The sequence below is a fragment of the Ictidomys tridecemlineatus genome, chromosome 6 (genome assembly GCF_052094955.1).
Source record: "Ictidomys tridecemlineatus isolate mIctTri1 chromosome 6, mIctTri1.hap1, whole genome shotgun sequence".
Classification (NCBI taxonomy): Eukaryota; Metazoa; Chordata; class Mammalia; order Rodentia; family Sciuridae; genus Ictidomys; species Ictidomys tridecemlineatus.
In genome coordinates this window covers 22625611-22645506 of record NC_135482.1, presented here as the reverse complement: position 1 = coordinate 22645506, position 19896 = coordinate 22625611, and the positions used below count along the sequence as shown (strand labels likewise).

The 19896-nt window shown below is 37.4% G+C and overlaps 1 protein-coding gene across 1 annotated transcript in view; it reads left to right on the top strand.

Annotated features, from left to right (window-relative positions):
- LOC144378568 (uncharacterized) overlaps positions 1-3807 on the top strand; it is a 35996-nt gene extending 32189 nt beyond the window's left edge. The window contains exon 3 of the mRNA XM_078052966.1: positions 3632-3807. The gene's annotated coding sequence lies outside the window, so the exon portion shown is untranslated. The remainder of the gene's footprint in view (positions 1-3631) is intronic.
- The last annotated feature ends 16089 nt before the right edge of the window (positions 3808-19896 follow it).

Sequence of the window (19896 nt, the reverse complement as noted above, 5' to 3'; positions counted from 1 at the left end):
GAGATACCATTTTCACTAGCCAAACAGGCAAAAAGCAAAAATTTTGTTAACATACTGTGATGTTGAGGAAACGTAATAACAAGTGTTATGCAGACCTTCATATTCTTTAACCCAGCAATATAATTTCTAGAAATTTATCCTATGTAGGTTTGAGGTTGTAGCTTAGTGGTAGAATACTTGCTTATCCTAGCATGCATAAAGACCTGGTTTCAATCCCTAGCACTGCAAAAATATAAATATAAAGAAAATAAAAATTTTAAAAATCCTATAGATACATTATTCATTCTCTATTATTTGCAATAAAAATGGAGTGAAACAACCTAAAGTTTCATCAATAATAAAATGAGTAAATAAGTTAGGACACACCCCCACAATGGAACAGTATGAGCCAAAAATGTTGTAAAACTTTTTAATGTACCAATGTGAAATAATTTCCAAGCTATATTAATGGGAGGGGGGATGTAGGAAGCCTGGGGTATCAGGGGCACATGTGTGGGAGGGCGGTTTTCACTATTTTTCCCTTTTGTGCTTTTACTATTTAGAACCACATGAAACAAAACAAAATACAAAAAAGAGCATTTGTAATTTTAGAACACTCTGCCTTTTCCCTAATACTAAGCACAGCATCTGGCATTTGCTAGGCATTCAGATTACCTGGAAAATAGAGGCTGAGTTTATATAGCCATCATTTCAGAAAGGAGGACAATCCCAGGGAACTAAGAATTATAAATAGACAAAGGGAGAAAGGAAGGAGAGAAAATACAAGGAGATATGTTGCATTGCTGGCCCTAACTTCACAACAAAACACAGCCCACCATTTGGAAAACAGCATATTTGAGAATAGTCCAGGGATAGGATTGAAGAACAATGGATCTGTTGGATCTTCCCAGTCTCTCATTTCTCCTTGGTTAAAGTCTACTGCTTTGAGTTCTACTCCAGGCAGCTTTGGTGAGAGTAGAGCCTCCAGGAGTCAATTCTAGCCTGTGCATAAGGACTGGGAGTGCAGCTCAATAGTAGAACACATACTTAGCATGTAAGAGGTCCTGGGTTCCATTCACAGCACTGGGGGGGAAAATATAGGCAACATACATCTACTGAGTATTACCTGGACCTTCCTTGTCAGGTAATACTGCACATGGAGCTCATCTTTCTGCACAGCCACAATGGCAAAGACACATCAAGGGGCTGAGGATAGGCAGTGGGACCAGACATTGCCAAGCAATCTCATATGGTACATAAATGGGTTCAATATAGTAGGTGCTCAGACTTTTAATTTGTTGTTGTTTTAATATATTTTTTAAAATTTACAGCAGTAAGTTCACAGCAAAATTGAACAGACTGTTCAGAGATTTCCTACATACCTCCTCCCCTGCACAAAATCCCACCATTAACATCCTGCATCAGAGTGGTACATTGCTTATAGCCAATGAACCTACATCATTATCACTCAAACTCAAAATGGGTTTTGTTTGCTTTTGTTTGATAGGTTGGTTGATTGGTTGTTTGAAACAGTCAAGATATTTTCTATAAGATTACAAATCTGAGCCTGTAAGAACCTATCCTATTTAAATCCCCCAAACCAATGATTATCTTATTATAGTGCTAACTCATTCTATTCCATTTAAGTTTATAGTTGGTTGTGTTTTTTCCTGATTAATACATTGTGCTTTCATTAAATTGATATAAAATATGTATTACTGAATTGAATACACTATTCTGGATGATGTGCAGGCATACACAGAATATATAATATGTAATCTTCCTCCTGAATTTACTACAAAAACATGCAAACTTAAATAGGAACACAAGAATTAAGAATCAGTATTGCACAACAAAACAGCATGAGATATGTTCCATCAGTCAAGTGATTAGTGGTTCAATGAGAGGTAGAGACAATAAATACCATTTATTGTTTGTGCAATTTCTTTGTAGTTGAGGAAGACTTGATGGAGAAGCAGTAACTTGAACTGGATTAGACATGGACACAACTTGGAGACAAAAATAGAAATGCTGAGTACATTGAAGATAATACCTGGCTTAAGACCAAGCTCTTTAAGCTTGGGATTCCATGTGTAGAGAGAATGGGGTAGTGTAAGACACACCTGTAATGTAGGTAAGGCCTATGTTGTGCAAAACTTTCAATTTATTTGTAAAGAAACTAGAATTTTCTTCTTTAATCAAGGGAAAGTCATTAAAATTTTTGAGTAGAGCTGCTTAATGCCCTGATAAGACTATTTGGGAAAGAGAATCTAATAAAACGTCTCCAACACATGCCTAACCCTCAACTAAATCAAAAGTCATTTTCCCCCACGGAAATGTCTATGATAAGCCAACCAAAGTCTGAAGGAGCTAATTTCCCTGGAAACAGATTCAGTATATTTCTGGAACTTTATAGATCATCAGGGGGCTATTTATAAGACAAATTTTTAACTTTCGGTTCTTCATATCTTATACAGTGTTAGAGGTCTGGGTCATTAAGGGATTCTTAAGACGCTGGCTTTAAATTTTGAGCCTAGATTTGGTTAGTAGAAAACTGTAGCTCACTAGCCACTGAATGGAGGCATTTATCAGCTGCATCTTGGAATCAAATCCCAGTACCATAACATCACATCCTCTTTTTTCTGCTATCAGTCAGATGCAACAGGAAACTGACGAAGGTGCTAGGCAGTTTCCTTTCTGCTCTGACCTGCCTGGTTTCCTTTGCAGCTTGCTCCAAGCTTATTGTAAAGGAAAATCATGAAATGCCAGTTGGTTTCCTCCAGTTGGATCAAGCCGTGGACAAGGAAGGAAAAACAAATTTCTAAGATTAGTCAATTTCCCTTTGCAGCTCAAAGTTGGTCCAGAGCCTCAGCTTACCCTTCTCTTTACCAAGTTTCTCCCTTACAGCTCAGCTTTATATCGCAGGCAAGATAAAGACTTTTGGCAATTTGAGCAACACATATTATGTAATTCTTACAGGAAATATCGGATTGATTCATGGGAAAACTACCCTTCTAGCATAGCTTACTTGATAAGCTTTTAATTCTCCTTTGACCTCCATCAAATTCATTAGTTCAATGGGGGAAAATATCCTACTGATAATTCTAATTGTTATACTCAGCAGCCAAGTTACTTTGCTCCTGACTCAGTATGATGAGTGAGGAACTGTTTCCATGGAGAACACTTATGCAAAGTTAATAAGGGAATCTAATTAGTTTAGGGAAAAGAAGCTTGGACTATTTCAAAGAGCAAGAAGTTATGTTTGGGGTCCTAACAGGTAGTCTGCATTTTGCTGAGTTTCAGAGAGAGGTTCCATGGCTACTGAAAAATATTAGTAGAGTCTTGCTGGCTTACTTTGTAGAAATGATTCAACTTGAAAATGGGAGCTGCCACTTAAATCTTCTCAGTGTAAACTTAACAATGTGGTATAACAATACTGTATTGGAATCCACACTGAACGAGAGCATATTCATTTAGCAGATGGACCATTCTTCCTCATCACATTCTATTTCCTGTTTTTTTTTAACTTACTTGTTTTTAATTTCCCTTTGAAATTTTCCCTAATTTCAGTACTTTGTACTTATTATTAAAATAATACTCTAATCAATTTCCCTTTCATACATTTGTATGATTTTTAATGTTGATATTGCAGAAACCCCTCCAGCTAAGTGATAATTGTGGTTGTGGAAATTGATAATGTGATAAAAACAAGAACACAAATGTATGCAGCTTTGGAATATGCACAGTGGATAACAGATTGTGAAAATAAATAAGGTAAGAATTCAAGGTTTCACTTTAAAAGTATTTGGAGCAGCCGCTGTAATAGGCATCTGACAAGTAACAGATTTGTGGGGGCTGCAGAATTCTCCCTTTTTTTTTTCCCTAGGGCCTAATTATCTAATACTTAGCAGACTTATACTGTGGAGCTCTTAAAACAACTTGATGGCTCAACCAGCAGAAACATTACTAAACTAACAAACAAAAAGAACTTGTACATGAATAAAGGGGCCTAATAATCTTTATCAGGGGACTCTATAGACTTTAACATAAGAACAACACACCTCTTGTTCTTAAAGATAAATTGCAGAAGATGAATATGCCCAAATTTTTAAAAATTTTATTTACAAATTATTATACCCAATCAGTCAACTGGTTTCTATTATTATTACTCACAGACACCATTATGTCCCATTTTAATAATGGGCTCTGGGTGATTTTGCCTCAGTAACATTTGGGACACATATAGGCCATGTGATTAATTTAATGTTGTAAAATTTCAGCTGATCTTATATATTCAGTCAATTGAATGTATTTTATAATTTCAGAGTAATCTGTGAATATTTTAGGATACGGCAGTAGGCCTACAAAAATTGTGATTGTATCTTAGATCTGCTCTGTCCCCCTCCCTCTGTCCTGTTCACCCTTCACGGGTATTGACTTTCCTGCAGGGTGCTCCTGCAGAAACCTCCAGCATATTATTAACTGCCTCTGTGTCTGCCTGCCAGTGAACTTAGTCTATCACATGGACAAGCACCAGGGATAACTGGGATATGAGTCAGAGAAAAGGGTTAAACAATGGTGGGTCATGTCAGAGAGGGAGTGGCTGAAGGGAGAGCAAGAAGTAGAGAAGAGAAGCTAGTATAGCACAATAAATGAGTGAATATCTCAGGTCCTAGTTTGAATATCAACTTACAGTAAGGACAGGGTAAGTTTCTTAACCTCTCTATGCCTCAGTTTTCTCATATGTAAAATGGGACCAATGATAAGAGTACTTAGACTTGTGCAAGTTAAGTGAGTTTTTTTAAAAAGTGCTTTGAATAGAGCACGTGGTCAGTACCCATTGTGTTTTTATTCTTATACTTGACTCATCGCATTCGTGAAGAATTATTACATACTTAGAGGGGGGATATGACCTATTAGGAGTGGCTCCCAGGGCATTACTAGGAACAATGGGTGAGAACCACAGCATATTTCATTTTGGCTCAAAGATATGATCTATTCAGAAAGGGTGGGCTTCGTAACAGTAGAGCTTGGAACTCTCCTTAGTCAGATGTTTGGGGTGGAGGTAGGCTAGGCTGGAAACTGGGAAGGTGAATGAACCCTCCAGCTCCATTCAGCAGCCTCCCCTCTCATTATCAAAGCTGCCCCTCTTTCCTCATCTGATCAGCTCTGGGCTTGAAGGAAAGAGGAAGGAGAAGTCAGAGCTGTAGCCCTTTCAGTAATTTGAACAGACTTTTTCCAAACAGAGGTAGAATTTTCCTGGAATCTAATCAGCCATCTCCTCACTTCCCTGTCTTTTCCCTGCCTCCCCCCCAAACCCAGATAAAGACAGTCAGTGGATGTGTGGGCTCCTGTTGCTTAAAATTATGAATCGAATTCAATTTTTTCTTTCTTTCTCTGTTATTTATCTTCTGCTTTGGGGAATTTTCTCCCTAACTTGTATCTTATTATTATTATTTTTACTAACATGCATTAATTGTACATATTAATGGGGTTTAGTATAATATTTCAAAACAGGCATATATTGTGCACTGATCAAATCCAGCATCCTTCATCTATCCTCATTCTCTGCCCCCTCTCAACCTCCAGTAATCATTATTATATATTCAAGTCAATTATTTTTAACTTCTATATATGAGAGAGAGAACACATGGTAGGAAGTACTTGTCTTTGGAGCTGACATATTTCATTCAACTTAATGTCTTTCAGTCCATCCATTTTGGTGCAAATGACATGATTTTAGTCTTCATTATAGATGAACAACATTCCAACACCCGGTGTATATGTGTGTTTGTGTGTGTGTGTGTGTGTGTTATCCATTCACTCATTGATGGGTACCTAGGTTGATGATATAGCTTAGCTATTGAAAATAGTGCTTTCCCCAATAAATATGATCATGCAGGAATCTCTTTAGTATGCTGATTTCATTTCCTTTGGATATATATCCAGAAGTGGATATAAACCTGGATCCTTCGATAGATCTATTTTTAGTTTTTTTTTCTGAGCAATCTTAATATTGTTCTCCATTGGAAGACCACTAATATTATCGTTTAAAAATCCATACTACCTAAAGCAATTTACAGATTCAATGAAATCCCCATCAAAATATCAATGACATTCTTCACAGAATTAAAAGGAGGATAAATGAAAGAAATTCTGAAATTCACATGGAAGCACAAAAGACCCCCTGAGACCAAAGCAATTGTGAACAAAAAGAACAAATCTGGAGATATCACAATACCTGATTTGAAGATGTACTACAGAGCCATAGTAACCCAAACAGCACAGTACTGGCATAATATAAACATGTAGAACAATGGAACATAATAGGAATCTCAGAAATAAACCCACACATCGATAGCCAACTATTCTCAACGAAGGCACCAAAAACATACATAGGACAGCCTCTTCAATAAACAGTGCTAGGAAAATTGGAATTCCATATGCAGAAGATTGAAACTTGGCCCTTGTCTTTCACCCTGTATTTAAAAAATCAACTCGAAATGAATCACTGAGCTAAATTGGTTGAAGACCTGAAACCCTGAAACAACTAGAAGAAAACATGGTGAAAACACTTCAAGACATTGGCATAGGCAAAGATATTTTTGATATGACCTCCCCAATTTTCAGAAGAGAGACGTGACCTTGGAGTTAAAAGGCTTATGATTTTGTTTTAGCACCACCAAAACGTATCCACGCAATTAGAGAGAAATGGGGGAATCTCTTTGGAGCTAAGCTTCCTTTTAGGCAAACGGTAATTTTGGCATATGTGGTGATGAATGGGATTGAGATAGATGATCTTCAAGATTTCCTCAAATTTGAACATTCCATTTAGGTTGAGATTACCAAATCCACAAGCAGGCAGAACATTTTTGTTATTATTTCATGGCTCAGGTCCCCTTTCCCAGCTTTCCTCCTGAGAGTATGTGATTTTCAAAAGACTTTTACATTACCCACTGGCATGTATGTGCTCAGGATCTCATCCCTTTGGGAATCTAGTTTTAATAGATTGATTTTAAATTATAGCTTAATTTGTTAATCTATAGGTAAAGGTCTTAACTGCCCTAAGGGGCAAATTTTACTGGTATTATGGGGAAAGGATTTAAGCCAAAAAGTGACATAAGATGTTAGCAACACTACAGAATGAGATGTTTGAGGACAAATAAACTCTTCATTGACTTTTAATTGCACCATGTCATCAACCTAATTTAGTTTACCTATTCATGGGATTAGACCATGAAAGGAAATCTTGTTAGTGATGTGAAATGATCAAGTGTAAAATTCAAGAATTTAGACTTCAGATTCAGACAACTCTTTAAACAGATACCAGTTTAGCACTTTCTACCTATGTGATCACCAGCTATTTCTCAGGTTTTAAATTTATAATACAGGATTGCTGTGAAAATTATCTTAAATAAATGAATGTATACAACATGTGTAATCCCATGTCAAGAGTTCAATAAATGGAATTATTATTCTCACCATTGACATGACTCCCCAGCTGTCAGGCCCTGCAGCTGGCCTACTGGTCCCTGCTGAGAAGCGGTGGCGGAGCAGCAGAATGGCAGCTGGGGTGGGTTGGAGCACGAGGGCAAGCATTTCAGGTGTGGTGGGCCTAGGGTGGAAGCAGCACCGAATTGAGCCAAAGCACTCAGACCAGTCATCCTTCAGCTGCCAGGTTGGGTACCTTACTGAAGCCTGCTGCATAATCCCACTCCAAACAGCATGGCAGCTCCATCCCATGATTTCAACCTCCTGCTTCCTGATTGGCAATGAAAAAATGGAAATGGGGCAGACTTGAATGGAAGTGAGGACTTGAGAGTTGACCAATAGCCGTTAGTATATTTCCAAACTCTAATTAGCATAAGTTTAAACCAATAGCATTGGTACTTCTTTCAAACCCTGATTAGCATAAGTTTGGACCAATGTAATGATCCAAGTGCCATGGACACCCCTAGACTAGCACAGTTGGATGGAGAAAGTCTGCTCTTGGATCTTCTGTTGAAATGCAAGAATTGTGTTCCTGTTGCTATTCTTCAATAAATCCTATTTTCACTCATCCTGGTCTCTGGATTTTAGTCTCTAAATTCATGATACGAGAATCCTGAAAGCAGAAAAATTGACCATGAACTGCTGGTCTGTTTCAAAACTCTGGTTTTTACCATTATTAGAAAAGTTGAAATGACTAATTTGTTGATTTCCCCCTTTATCTCAAATTCAAATGTCTTCTACATGTAAAAAATAATGTAGCCAGCCCTTGTTTCATTTACATTAATTTGGAGGATTAATATTCTTCAGTGTAACTCAGATTATACTCAGGAACTATTTGGTGAATGGGAGAATATGAATAAATTGTGGTCAATCCACAGCTACTTGGCTAAGGCTACTTCTCATGCCTTCTCCTCCCATTGAAGTTTGACAGAATATTCTCCTTGGCTTTTTTTTTTACACAAAGTCATGTCCCAGAAACAGCTTGTCTCACCTCTTGTCATTCAAGAGTGACTCAGATACTGAAAAGTAATGCTTTATTTCAGTGGCTGTGGTTTATCAGAGGGACTGCACGGGTGACAGATCAGCCTTGAAAGCACTTGACAGATTAAACTGAGTGGCTCTTAATTGGTTTGGTTTTGACCATCCTGCCTGATAAGATAATCAGTAATGTAGCTGGTTAATCAATGTTGAATCAGAAAAGGCCTTCCTCTAAGGATACTGCTATCATGAACTAGATTATGAATCATAGTCATATGTTTTTATGTAAGTATGTATAAATTCATAAACTAGGTATTATTTTGTATTTTAAATAAATGGTACAATTTTATACATATCATTCTGCAGTATAATCTTGATGGACTTCTCTTGTGTGATTGTCCAGGTATTGCTGCCTGGAGTCCATTTTGTGAATACATTGTTTTGACTGTTAAGATGGCATTTGGCTAAAGATGCCCCCAACACAACCAAAATAACAGGGTCTTGAACAAAATAGGAAAATTTCCTTCCTCTTCTGTATAAACCCAGGGATAATGTGGAGCATCCCAGATTCAAGGACCCAGCCTCCTCTATCCTGTTGCTCTACTATGCATGGCCCTTTATGTACCAAGTCACTTTGGAGTTTAGGGCAGCTGCTCCACTCTAGTGAGCACATTTCCACAACCACAGTACAAAGGAGAAAGGGAAGAAGCTTCGTTCTTCCATTTTCCTTAAATCCATTGGCTAAAACTTAATCATATTATCACAGCTATAAAGTAGAGTGGGAGAAGGAATCTTTATTCAATGTGACCACATACCTAAAATTTGGTTGTTCTATTACTAAGAAGGGAAAGATGAAGTTTAAGGAACATGTGCAAGTTTCTACCACGCTGAACGTATAGGTGATTCCACATTTCTACTATCGTAAACAGTGCTGTGACAACCATTCATGTGCATGTCTTCTTGTGATCATGTAGGACAGTTTTTCTAGGGATTGGTAATTCATGCTTTCAACTTTACCAGTAGTACTAGGTGCTATTGGGAATAAGACAGTGGAGAAGAGACCAAAGAAAGAGACAAGAAGGGCATAAATCTCTGGAGCAAATTCCTATGGGATTTAACATTTGGGGTGGGGGTGGGCATTTCCAGGTAATGATGAGGTGGTGGTCAAGGTATGAGAGTGGCTAGCTGATATTGAAGGGAAAGAAAAAGCTTGGATATTCCACAGTCCAGGATGCTTTGAAGCTTCAATGGAGCCAATTAGAATTGTTTATTCAATAAATGTTTTTAAGCACCTTCTAGGTGTCAGGTATAGTTCTTGAGCTGAAGTTACACTTGAAGTAGAACAGAGAAGCACCATCTTTTCTAAGGAGAGCTGACAGACAGCAAATAGGTAAACAAATGACATAACTTTTGTATCAAAATTTTCGTTTATAGCTACGAAGAAAATAAAACAGGTAAAGGTGTTGTTTTAGCTAGGAGTGGGAGGAGTGTAAGTAGGATGTTGCTCTGGTGCTTCTGAGAAGCAGGAACTGCTGGAGAGCTCAGTAGCAAGAGGCTAGCAGCAGGCCACTGAGGGTGGGGCTGGATGGGGGATTTGCAAATTCCAAGAAAGTGCTTCTGCTGAGGGATATCTGGATGTCCTGGAGGCCTGTTAGAGCTGGAGAAGGAATAATGGATTTTCCAGCCTTGTTACTTTTTTTTAATTGGAAACAATCAAGGAGAGAAGATAGAGGTATTAATTAGCAAGAATTATTGCTTTTTATCCTGAATTTAGGATTTACAAGCAATGGACTGTTTTTGAATTTAATCCTGCTAAATAGAGATTATAGAGCATCAATACCTATTTTTTTCCCTCTTAATGGAATGGATGATAAAAATTATCAGCTTCTTAAAATGCATACACATCTCCATTTGTTCACGGACAGGAAAATCATCTTTATTTATTTAGTACGTGAAAGTTCTCTCTTGACAAGTTATGAAATATGTCCTAGTTCTTCCTCTTTTTCTTCATACCCCCTTTTGTTTTCTTTTTTTTTTTTTTTTAACTCTTGGAATGTTACAATTTCTAGAATGTATTTGTACCCCAGAAAGCAAAATCACTATCAGGAAAAACAAGACAAAACAAAAAAAGGAAAACTTTTACTTTTCAACATTCATTAGCCTTAATGTGGAACAATAACCTTTATTGGACCCAGGGAGTGATGTGGATTATTTCACCAGGCACTGGCCTCCAGGTCTTGCTCTCAGCAGGTAAATCAATTTAGATGAAAATGTAATCTATTTGAAGGGGTAAGAGTTGATGCTATGTGTGTGTGTGTGTGGGGGGGGGGGGTTAAAAAGAAGCATGGTTTACTGAAGCACCAGTAAACCACAGTGGGGAGAAAACTGGGAAAGTAACGTAGAAAGCCATGCCTGATCCAGCCATCAATTATTAAAGGTTTCCTTTAAAATTGAAATAGTTATTTTTTCAAAAGTATGAATCCAGAGTATTTAGATAGATTCTACACTAAAAATCATTTCTAGACATACAATAACACAACTCTGCTGATGTCCCCTTTCTGTTTTCAAAGCAACTAAGAGGCAATGAGACAGAATAAAGAGAACACTGGGTTTGTTAGGACACTGTGTGGTGATCTGGCCTTATTGCTAATTACATTAATTAGCTGTGAGAGGTGGGTAAATCTCTTGATCTCTTTGGAATTCCTTTTCTTATTTGCAAAATGTTGGAATTAGCCTCGGTTACAGCTGCCTTTTTCTGACAAAATAATATGATCTGAGGTTTCCTACTGCAAAGGAATGAGGTATTGTGAAACTGGAGTGGCCTGTAATGGGCCTTCAGGGTGTGTTTAGGGGCCATGTAGAAATTTCCATGACATCTTTCCTGCCATCCAGCTTTCTAGACTGATAAAGCATTGAGAAGTACTGTGTGACTGTGCATATGAGTGAGGGTTGGCTAATAGGTTGTGACTGACTGCATGATATAAGCAATCATTTAGACAGAATCCTCTTCAATTCAGCAGAACCCTCAGGTTTTTTTTTTTTTTTTTTTTTTGAGGGGGGAACAGTTTAATAAGCTTCTGGTTCATATCAGTTAACCCAGCTCATGGCTCCTTCCTCTCCACAATCCCACAGAAATGACAGAAGTAATAAAGAAGCGATGAGCCCCAAGCAGCTCTGGAAAGCCAGGAAAAGAGCTGTCTATCATGAGGGCTTTAGGTGGTGTTAAGAATATGAGCTGTGTTCTGGTAAGTTGCTTACTCCCTTTGGTCTTCCAGCTTTAGTGTAAGCTACTTACCTCCTCTGTGCCTCAATTTCCATATCTGGAAAATGGAGATAATAGAAACCACCTCATAGTGTCGCTGTGAAGATTAATACAAGTCAAGACCTTTGAATGGGGCTTTCAGCTCGTACTTATAATTATTGTTTTCACAGGTGGCATTATAGGTGCAATTATAAGATTAATATTATAAGATTAATATTAAAGCAGATAGGTTAAGGCATGGATGATAACACACACAGGGATTAAAAAAATCTACAATCCTATTTGGGTGAAAGATAATAGCTCTGATGACCTCTGATAAAGAAACCTAAGATCTTAGGCAATAGAAGCAGAGGAAGGCAGCCAGTAGGATAATTAATTACTGTGCCATGGAGTAACCCAATCAGTCTTTTATTCTGTGGGTGCCTGCTGGAGCATTTGCCTTCAGGTTAAAGCTATGAGCTGTGCTGTTTAACTGGGGTAGGGCTGGGGTTGTGCCTCAGTTGTATAGTGTACTTGCCTAGCACTTATAAGGCACAGGGTTCAATCCTCAGCACCACATAAAAACAAATAAATAAAATAAAGGTATTGTGTCCATCTATAAGTAAAAAAAAAAGTATAAAATAACTGGGATATTTACTGACTAACACTGCCAAGGTGGGTACTGGGATCAGAGAGAAATGAGACACCATTGCAGCTAACTTCTGTCAGGCATAAGAAAGATGAAAATGTAATTCATTTGCTGAACTGGGACACTTTTGACTGAAAGTAAGTAAGCACTATTAGTAATTATGCCAGGACAAGAGGGGTAACCTGTGACTGTTGTAGACAAACCAGGACATGATTTCTCCTGGTCATAAAGGTAGAGAGCAACAAAGAAGCCTGCTGGGCCGGTCTCTCTCCCTTTCCAGGAACTGCACCCCTTGCCAAGAAAACCAAGAATTTCACAAATTGAAACACTGCCGCTACCAACTAGGTCAATCTAAATGTGAAATTGTAAGTGTAAATAGCTAAGCAAGAAGTCTAAAACACTTAAGGAAAACCAGCAGCGTGAAAGAATAGTACCACCCTCTAGAAACAAGAAATTTCCTATGAGGAAACCACATAAATACAGGCAACAGAGAAATCCATATGAATTTATTAAATCTATGAAACAAGAAGAGGCTGCCATTTTTTAAAGAAGCAATCTAAGTTCTGGGAAATTAAAAAAATAATTGGCTCTTCCTTAAGTTTACCAGATTGAGTAAATCAAAATAAAGGACTCACAGTTAAATTTTAATTATTTCTAATTACATATGCATATGTACATGGAATAAAAGAAAAATATTGGATGGGACATACTTATGCTAAAAAGTGTTTATTTTTATCTGAAATGAGTTATAATTATCTACATTACATACCTCTTCTTTTAAGTGTATTTCCTTTGGTTCTTCTTAATAATTCTTCGTTAGAATTTGCTTATAAAATTTCCTGAACTAATAATCTATGTTCTACTTATATAACCTAGGTTCTTCAATGGTCATATATAACTTGTTAATTCTGTTGTTCATTGAACATCCATTGATGAGTAAACGGACTCCACATTATCATTATGAGTCAGTGTAACTGGCATCAAGTTGACAACTTTGAGAACTACTCTTGAAATTTGATTCATTAAAACATACAGTATTGATATTTCATGGCATAACTTGCTTTTCTAGTCTTTAGGATTATGCTGTGACCAACAACTTTTTAAAATGTTGTCCACTGACAAAAAAGAGCATTGTCATCCCTTTTTTCTCCCTTCTTCAGCACTACACATGAGGGTTCTACTTGTTGCCAAACTGGAAGGGTATTTAGAAAATCCATGTCCAAGAATAGAATCCTTCATGGGATGAAACCCATTTCAAAAGACATTCATGGCATGTCTCATAATACTTCTCCATTCTAAACTGGAATTTCTTTTTCTGTCCTAAAGTAATGTTTTTCTTTTATAGCAGCATTGACACTTAAAGACATAAATATTTTACAGGTTCTTTTTTTTTTTCTTAATAGCACATTGTTCTTCTCTTCAATAGGGTACTTCAACTAGGATGTATAAGCTGAAAATGATGCTAATCCATGTTGTGGAATGTCATTATAACTTTTTTTTTTTTGAGGGGGTATTGGGGATTGAACTCAGGGGCACTTGACCACTGAGCCACATCCCCAGACCTATTTTGTATTTTATTTAGAGACAGGGTCTCACTCAGTTGCTTAGCACCTCATTTTTGCTGAGGCTGGCTTTGAACTTGCAATCCTCCTGCCTCAGCCTCCTGGGGTCCTGGAATTACCGGCATGTGCTGCTGTGCATGGCTTACTATAATTTCTGCCTCAATTATTTTATCTTGTTCATCTGAACTTCTCTTTACTAAAATCACTTTCTTTACTGCTAGTTGAGAAAATGATACATCTCTTATGCTTAGCTCTTTGTCTATGTTGGTTTATATCACCATTTTTGATATTGAATAAATGATCTCATTCTAAGGACCTCAAAATGACTTTTTCCTTGTTTAATAAGTCTGTTCAGAAAATTCATCACAAAATTTACTTTTATATTTTTGACATATTAGGTTCAAACATAAAAATAAAAAGTAGATAATAGCAACCACAAGAAGAATAAAAAAAATTGAATTTGATAATCTTACAGTAATGTCAGTGTGTCTGTCACTTCTAGTACAACTCAGAGAAATAGGAGTTGAATTATCGAATGAGTTCAGAATTTATGAGTTAATGATAAACTGAACTAGAGATCTCATGGAAAAAAAGTGAATTTCCAGTTTGCCTGCAAGGGACAGCTCATAAGGCACAGTCTCCCCCAACAGTCAAATCTGATCTTGTATGAGGTTTTGGAAAGCCTGACATTCAAATATTGGTGGGCTTTTCATGTCCTAGACTAATCCACTAGCCAGTGTTAGAATTACATTTTAAAATGCTTCTCCCAATGCAAAAGTATCCACAAAACAGAGAAAAAAAATTTAGTTGATAAAAAAATCCATTAAAAATGATATGATGATCAAAAAGCAGTATCATCTCAACAATATAGCATTAAAATCTATGAAACAAAAACTGTTAAAAAGAGAATTTGAAGAAATCATAGTCATGGTAGAAAACTTTAAAACACACCTCTCCCAGAAACTGACAGAGAAAGCAGACAGAAAATAAGTATTTGCAAGACAGAACAATTCACAGACCTGAACTTGCAGAACACACTGTCAGGCACACAGGATAAATTTATGCCAACAGGATAAACACCAGGCGGTGTAGTTGATATTCTTCTTTGACTTCCAGATATCCTTTTAATTGAAGCAACTAAATTTGTTATGGTTTAGATATGAGCTGTCCCCCAAAAGCTCATGTGTGAGGCAATGCAGGAATGTTCAGAGGTGAAATGATGAGATTCTGAGAGCTGTGACCTAGGGCTGGGGTTGTGGCTCAGCGGCAGAACACTTTCCTTGCATATGTGAGGCACTGGGTTTGATCCTCAACACCACATAAACATAAATAAACAACATAAAGATATTGTGCCCATGTATAACTAAGAAAAGAGAGAGAGAGAGAGAGAGAGAGAGAGAGAGAGATATGACCTAATGAGTGGATGAATCCTCTTCAATGGATTAACTGCGTGGTGACTGTAGACAGATAGGGTGTGGTTGGAAGAAGTGAGGTAGGAAAAAGAGCAGGGGTAGGCAGATAGGAAATTCAGCTCCACCAAGGTCAGATTTCGGTGTAACAGCAGAGAGACCACATGTCAGGAGCTGCCATATAGGAGTTGAGCACCCTTAGCCTTGAGCAGGGGAGGTATGGAGACTGGTTTCCGCTCCACGCAGAAGCAGGTGAATCCCATCTCCGCTCAGCAGGGGAGCAGGGCTCTGGGAGTGGGTGTACCTAATGGGAGTGGGCTGCCTTCTTGTTCCTTTGTAATACTACTCTTTACTTTTTTTGGATGGAATGTTCTATTGAACGCTCCCCTCAATAAATAGGGTTCAGAACGTGCCCTCTCCCTCTTCCATCAGCCTCCAGTGTTTTTACCTTGCCCTCCCCCCACCTTGTGGGAGCTCTCAGCTGGAGGCAGAGAAGCCATCCTGAACGCTCCCCTCAATAAATAGGGTTCAGAACGTGCCCTCTCCCTCTTCCATCAGCCTCCAGTGTTTTTACCTTGCCCTCCCCCCACCTTGTGGGAGCTCTCAGCTGGAGGCAGAGAAGCCATCCTGAACCTCCCCAAGAAAAAGGTATTTTCTGTGTCTGTGTGAATTCAGCCCAATTCACCTGAGAGACCCTGGTTCCATAGCCTGCGATGGACAAGGGCTACAATGTGAGCTTAAATTAAAAACAAAAACAAAAACTGATATTGAAACATCTGTGACCCAGGACTCAGATCCTCTCCAAAAAAAGCACAAAGAGCAATGCATTAATCTGATTGGGCAAGGTGTATGAACACCAGGTGCCCTGGTACAACTGGACTCCACTGTTTTTAAAATCTCTAGCCTTACTCCCATCTAACCTTATAATATAAACCCCTAGACAACAGACACCTTTGGCAACCATCTCTTGGTGCCCTTACCCTTTGGGAGCCCTGCCTGCTTACTATTACTCTAATAAATCCTGTTACGTTGCTCTGACCCTTTGTGTCATGAATTTCACTCTTTGAATTTATGAGACAAAGAACCCAACACTACACTCAGTGTTAAAGAAGTATGCTACTGGGGTTTACATTCTGTCCTCGGTGAGCAGAGCTCTCTGATTCCTGACTGTCATATCCTGAGCTGCTTCCCTCTGCCATACCCTTCCGTCACGATGTTTTGCCTCACATAGTGTCCAGAGATATGGCGCTGATGACCATGGCCTGAACTTCTGTGAGCCAAAATAAACTTTTCTTCCTCTAAGTTGTTTTTGTCCTTTAGTGACAGTGGCATAAAACTGGCTAAAACACAAATTTAAAGCAATGTATTAACATGTGAACCTGAAAGGAATAAAAATGAATACATGATTTCTCCTGTTTTCCCACACTGTTTGTACTTTTGGGATAAAAGCTGATTTTTGAAATTTTTTATTTTTGCAGTACTGGAGATTGAGCGCAGGGCCTCACACATGCTAGGCAAGCACTCCACCACTGAACTACATCCCCAGGCCTAGCTGATTTTTTTTTTTTTTATATTGCTTGTTCAAATAAACAAATGTTGGCTTACCTGTTGAGAGCCACAGCCAAAGGGGCCCCAGCAAACTTCCAGCTGCCAGCAAGCTTCAGACTGCCCCAGCAACATCTAGCTGATTGGCTCCTCTGCGGTGATGTTCATTGGGCTGTTTCCCTGCCCTTCAGACTGCCAGCTGATGATTGGCTCACAGCGGCCCCAGCAACATCTAGCTGATTGGCTCCTCCACGGAGCTGCTCATTGGGTGACTTCTTTGGCTCTGCCCACGCAACCCAGCCAATCGGCCTCAAGAGGAGGAGGATTGTGGGAGGTTGAGAGGCTGGTGTGGGGGGGAGAGGCTTGTGGAAGCCGGTGGTGGCAGTTGGGCTCTGAGGGTTTTTCCCTGGAGCTGTTTTGTTTGGCGTTTGTAGTTCTAAAAATAAAGTTAGTTTCTTTTTGACAAGTGGCTCCTGATTTGTGCCAAGCCAGACTTCGGCACTTACCCAATCAGGGAAAGAGAGAAAAGATTTAAATAAGTAGTATTCAAATGTACAAGGACACAAAGCTACAGATTTGAGAGAAACTTAAAAAAATTAGAAGAGAATATTATGTAAAAATTTAAAAAGAAAGCTTTGGAAAAATAAATAAAATCCGAACTCTTCAAATTCAAGAAGGGGTAGAAAACTTGAATAATTCAACAATTCAATAACCATAATACACTGTCCTTATGTGATTTTTTAAGTAGGTTTTTAAATCTTTCAGAGAAGAGCTATCATATTGAACTTTGTAAAACATAAAAAAAGATGGAATTGTTGAACATTGTTCTACAGGGTAGAATATTCCTGCTAAGAATACTAAGCAAATATTGTGTGCAGATTAGCATACATACAGCATGCCTATTAACCAATCTTTTCTATGAATATGGTGTGAAAATATTAAATAACAATATATTTAACAATAACAAAGATATTAAATAATAACAATGATGCTATACATAAGGGATAGATACCATGACTGAGGAGAGTGTATATAAAATGCCAACATATTAAAATATCTAGTATACATCAATATCATATATTTTATTAAAATAAAATATAATTTTATTTATGTTATTGAGTTAGAAAATATCAATGTGTTTTATTTATTTATTTATTGGTGCCAGGGATTGAACCCAGAGGCACTTAACCACCGAGCTACATCCCTGGCCTTATTTTGTATTTTATTTAGAGACAAAGTCTCACTGAGTTGCTTAGGTATTCGCTAAGATGCTGAGGCTGTCTTTGATTTCCCTGCCTCAGGAACCTGAGCTGTTGGGATTATAGGCTTGCACCACAACTACTGGCTGAATATACTACACAGTAAAGAAAACAGTAAATTATCTAAACAGTGAGAGGAAAAGCATTTATTTGGAATCTACTTTGATTTAACAGCATGTAAAAAAACCCCATACATTTCTAAAGTGCAGTAATAGAAGATTTCCATAACTCAATAAAACACACTTATCATAAATCACTATGAAACATTATATTTAATGGTTAATTACTTAAGAGATTTTATTTAAATGGAAGAACAGGGAAAGGAAAACTATCACTGCTATTTTTAATATTATTTTCAAGATCCTAACTAATGCAATAATAGTGGAAAGAATAAAGAGCTATCAATCTTAGGAAAGGAGAAAAAGCTGTCATTATTGGCTATAAATAGTGCAAGAAATAGAACCAACAAGCCCATGGTAATAACAAGATTCTGTAAGATGAGAGAAGTCAAACTTACAAAAGCTGATAGTCTGTCTATGTGCAAAAATTGATGAAATAGAAAACATAGTCGGAAAAGGATGATAGCCACAATACATCAAAAAACAAAAAATACAGAGGAATAAACAAATGTTTAGAATCTGTATAAAGAAAACAACATAGCTTTACGGAAGCTAAGAAAATGCCAGCATCTCTGAATGGAAATGCCTGGCTTCTAGAATGATCTTCTGGAGGTCACCCTGACCAAGAACTCTTGAATGGACATGTGAGGTGCATAAGAAATAAACCCTTCATTGTCTTAAGTGACAAGGTTTAGAGATGTATCTATTACCTTAGCTAAGATACATATAGTTAGTGTTACTTCCTAGGGACTTGAATCAAAGCAGTAATGTTTAAAGCCAATGCCCTCAAGCATTATGCTATACTGAATTTGTACATAGTATGATACAATCTTGGCTTTTATTTAGTTATTTTTTTGTATGTGCTTGTGTTAGTGTGAAAAGGTACCTTGAAATGTAATGTTGGTTACCCTACCTGGTGGTAGTTATGGAGAGTTTTTCACCTTTTGTTTCTGTATGGTTTGAGCTTTTTCAAAAAACATATACTTATTAAAAGACAGTGAAATTTTAAAGTAGAAGTTCATAAGTTTCATGACATGTGTTAAGTGAGCCAGTGCTACATGCAAAAATTAAGATTTAGTACCCAACAAAGCATCTTTTCTATGGCAAATACTTGATAAACGCTTGTTGGATGGATTAATGGCCAATCTCTTTTATTAGACCCTAAATTTTTGAAGTCTGTGGATTGCAATTTATACCTAACTGATCACACTCAGTAAATATTTGTTAAATTCATATATACACCCATTAAATGTACATGTTTTTATGTATTTCTTGCAATAGTTTCCCACTTCTTTTCACCACCCGTCTTAAACTTTTGCCTGTAATTTTATTTATGTTATTGAGTTAGAAAATTCAAAGCTTTTTGTAATATATCTTATCAAAAGAAGTTATCGGTGCATGTAAAAAAGTGTTTAGTGGCATATCATGATTTTTTTTCCAAATGAGATGAAGCTAATAATACAAAACTAATCTATAAATCATCTTTGAATTCCAAGTTGTAAGATAATATTGAATTTTAGTGCTTATAAAGCTTTCCCTTGCTTTGAAAATCAGTTTTAATTTCAAATGATTGAAACCTAATAAGTACTCTTTTTTTGTTTTTACAGAATATTGTATTTGAAAAACAAGGATTTTGCTTTCAGTTAGAAGCACATCATTCACAT